At 36.5% G+C, this 4214-nt stretch overlaps 1 pseudogene; it reads right to left on the bottom strand.

The window, feature by feature from the left end:
* The window catches only part of LOC110033460, a 25197-nt pseudogene extending 20983 nt beyond the window's left edge, over positions 1-4214 (bottom strand).

Below are 4214 nucleotides of genomic sequence, written 5' to 3'. Positions count from 1 at the left end.
GGTTGCGCGGCGCTTGGCGACGGCCAGCAGGGGTGGACGGGGCAGGCGGCTGCGGGACTCGTTGTTTTCGGTGTTTTAAAAACAGACAAAAACAAGTTTTTTTCTATTTTAAGTTCTTTAAAAATAGAAGTGTTCCTCTAAAAAGTAAAGAATAGAAATAAAATAAAAAAACTGATAAACAAACACTTCTTTTTTGTTTACTTCTTTTTTTTTTTCAAAAATAAAAACAAAATTGATCCCAAACAACCCCTAAGCAATAGAAAGAAAATAGTTTCTCAAATACGGAGCAAAGGACCTTCAAGGAAGAATGAATGCTTGAAGCTTTTTCCAAAGATTTTATCCTGAAGCTCTAATTTTGTATATATCTTTTATATGAAAATACAAGTGCAATAATCATCATATGAAAGTAAATATTAAAAAGTATTTATATAGTATAAGTGTTAATGAACAGCTTAAAGAAACTTTCTCATATAACTAATATTGATATAAATCAATTCTATAAAGGCAAAAAGAAACTAATCGTTACTAAACAAGATAGGTTAACAGAAAGGTGGAAAAGTTTCACGACAAGCAGCAAACACCTTAATGGAAACCCATTAGGACTTTGTGTTGGACCCTGAATAAATAGAGCTTCATCAAAAATCTCATTCAATTGTGGCTTAGTGTAGGGGTGTAAACAAGTAGAGTCTAGTCGAGCTCGAGCAACCCTCAGCTTGAGCTTAATTAATTTTATAGAGCTCGAACTTAATTCTACAAGTTCGACGCGGCTTGCGAGCCGGCTTGTTTATTATAAAAGAGAGAAAATGATATTACTTTAAGTTAGATTTATAATAAGTTGCTAAGTACAATGAACAATTATGAGATAAATAATAAGAAATCATCTAACATACAATGCCAAATATTATTTTCCTAAATATTTTTAATACCTTAATGATAAAATCTTAAAATTTTTATATCAATATTTTTTCAAACGAGCCGGCTCACGAGCTAACGAGTCGAGTCGAGTCTAGCTTAAGCTAGGTTTGGTAGCTCACCGAGCTCAATTCACGAGCCACTTGTCAAGCCAAGCTCAAGCTAACTGCTTAGTTTAGGTGTTAGATATGTAAATACATAAAAATTGTGTTGCATGTAAGTAAATGCCCCTTAAAAATAATTATTTCAACTTATAGTAGAGCTGACTGCGAAGAAAGCAAAGTATCCTATGTCAAATTAATCAGAACTTATTTGTATAACAGCGTGCTAATAAAGCACTAATACTTGAAAATATTTTATAATAAGATTCCTGGTGCAATTAGCAAATACTGTATTATAAATAATCCTTTTATAATTTAACTATCATTTTTATCGTCATTGAGATGATTTAGGATAAACACACATTTTGGAACCTTCATTTACACATTTACAGTGTACTGATCCACCACCTTGAGTTCATCTTTAAGCTGCAAAATGCAAGAATTTCAAGCAAGCCTAGAAAAAAAAACATCACTAGGTCATTAACATGGTTTAGCTAATACATATATAGCATGTGTGACACTTAAAAAACCATCAGAAAATGTTAAACAAGATTCATTATCGTCAAATAGCTAATGAGCCGGGCGAAAGTCGGATGGGATCATGGGGTCAACATTTTTCACCCTTATAATTCTAGAATTGTCATCACTTGCCTTTATAGTAGATTGCAATTGGATTGGATTATCCATTGCCATCACAATTATGTGCAAGTTACATTTAAAATCTTAATACGTCATAGACAAAGCCCAAAAATTTTGTTTCATGTTATAATATATTATTTCAATGTCATATGAACCATAAAGCCTCCAGATTTATATTGTATTTAAACACGAGCCATGAAACATCCAACTCGAGCTTTTAAATGGCTACATTTGCCATTTGAATTCTATCTCCAATTTCATTTTAGATAGTTTTCAGTCTATTCTTTTGTACAAATGCACACATGATAAACAGTGGTAAAAAGAAGACAAGTTTACACTTCAAATGCTTGCTACGGATGGGTGCATGAGAGGCCATTATAACGGACAAAGATAAATATAGTTTATTAAACGAAGCTAATATTTCTACTAGTTATTCAAAACCTTGAAAAATCACACCTAAGTTGAAGTTTTACTTCATTTTTAAACTCTTCTTTCTTCAATTCTCCGTCAGCTTGTTCAAACTTGGCTCCAAATCTTAATATTATTACCATAACAAAAATCGTAGCAATGACAGAAGAAATCGTGACCCAGAAAAATAGGTTACAATAATGAATATCACCAGGCAAGGTGCTCAAACTGAGAGATCAGCGTATCAACCGTGTAGATTAACTTCAAATGAAATTAAAGAATTCAAAATTATATAAAACAGGGAGCCACCTGTTTAGAAACCAAGTTGGCTGATGTAACAATGACACGAACACTGTCTTCCCTCTGCAAAACAATCAGTTTAGGATGATGGCATGCCACACCTTTTTTACTACGGTCTTTACCAAATGCTATCTCATCAGGAAATAGAGGATACCTAAGAATACAAGAAACAATGGATCAAAATCAGCAATAGTCGGAACTAATCATAGATTATACATTAAGATTGATCAAAATCTTTAAATGAAGGTCAATATTAGTAAATGTAAAGAACTTCACTATAAATCTGGATACCTACACCAACAATAAATTTGGATAGTCTGAAAAAGGAGCTGTTGTCCTGTCATGGCAGCTAGAACTCCAGCACTTTTCAGCACTATGAAAAGCAATTGTTACGGGTAGATGCTTGGGTATTTGACAGCACGACAGAAACCTGTAAAACTCATCTTTGGCCCACTAACGTTTAGAAAACACACTTTAGGTGATATATCCAAATAACTATCGTAGGTCACCTACCAAGAAACATCGCAAGTAAAAGTTGCAATAAAAACTTGAACAAGGCTTTCAACAGGATCAAAAAGCTCCATTAAAGTAACTTCAGTATGCTGATATGAAGTGTCATTAGCCAAAAAATTCAGTCTATTCAAAAAGAAAGTCTGGCCATTGGACAAACTGCCGCCAATGTCCATTCCTCGCTGTAGACTGGAAGGTCCAGTTTCTGCTTTCTCGGCATCATTTACTGCTAAATTATTTTCATCAGTGACGTGTGGAGTATTATTAGCTGTTTCATTATTCCGTTTGGACTGATCCTGTGAACCCAAATTCCGAAATGATGCAGCTGAGCCATAATCTCTAACTCCAAGTACCGAGCTAATCGTTCCAACATTCACCTCTAGAGAACAGCGAATATAACTTATAGGATCGCCGCTTCTTAGAATCCGTTGGCATAGGTTTTGAAGGTGATCTGCTCTGGTTACGGATTGTCCACTAACATCTAAGGTTCCGGCAAAATCTGAGAGAATAATGCGCTCCACCACGAACCCGTACTTCGTCACACAACGAGCGGCCGATCTTAATCTGCCACAGCTAAATACAACCTCGTCTCCCTCTGACAACTCTGCAACTGCGCCTCCGTGGAGTTTTCTCCGATTTACGAATATGCCATTCAGAGAAACCCTACAGCCTAAGTCCTGGCATTCGGACCGGAGCCTCCGCCTTATCTCTCGGAGATCAGAATCGCGGGAAAGAAAGAACCCGTCTACCAATCTAAGCCTTCTTTCAACACCGTCAAGGAAGATCTGACAATGACGCCGGCTGATACAACTGTGATCGAATACTATTTGGCAATGCCTTCTCTTCCGTCCGATGGTGTAAAGGCGGTCCGACCTAAGGCATATCAGCTGCTGTTGTTGTCTTTCGCCAGTGCCACCGCTAAGGAGGCGGAGGTAGAAGAAACCCAATTTTGAGATAGGAATCGTCTGCTTCGTGGATGAGGACAGTAAGAATCTAGATTGCTCCTCTGCGCGCGAGCAGAAGTTGATTGGTTTCTCCATGGCGAAGAAGGAGAACGATGAATGGTAGAAACAATGAACAAATTAATAGTAAAAATCAAAAGAGCAATCGGACGAATCAACTTGATTGCAGAAATCAAAATATCAGCGGCTATCATTGGAAAGAATTAAGTCAATAAACACATGAATCGAAAGAGAATGAACAAATGATCACTATTATTAGAAAAACTTGGATTAATTGAAGAAGGGGAAGAGCGAGGAGGAGCAAATGGGCAGGCACGGGCAAGGGATCACGGCCTGCAGCCAATTTTGCCGAATGTTATATCGCAATAACCGTGAAATTTTA

This window comes from Phalaenopsis equestris, unplaced genomic scaffold, assembly GCF_001263595.1.
Source record: "Phalaenopsis equestris unplaced genomic scaffold, ASM126359v1 Scaffold001187, whole genome shotgun sequence".
Classification (NCBI taxonomy): Eukaryota; Viridiplantae; Streptophyta; class Magnoliopsida; order Asparagales; family Orchidaceae; genus Phalaenopsis; species Phalaenopsis equestris.
This window is presented reverse-complemented; position numbering and strand designations above follow the sequence as displayed.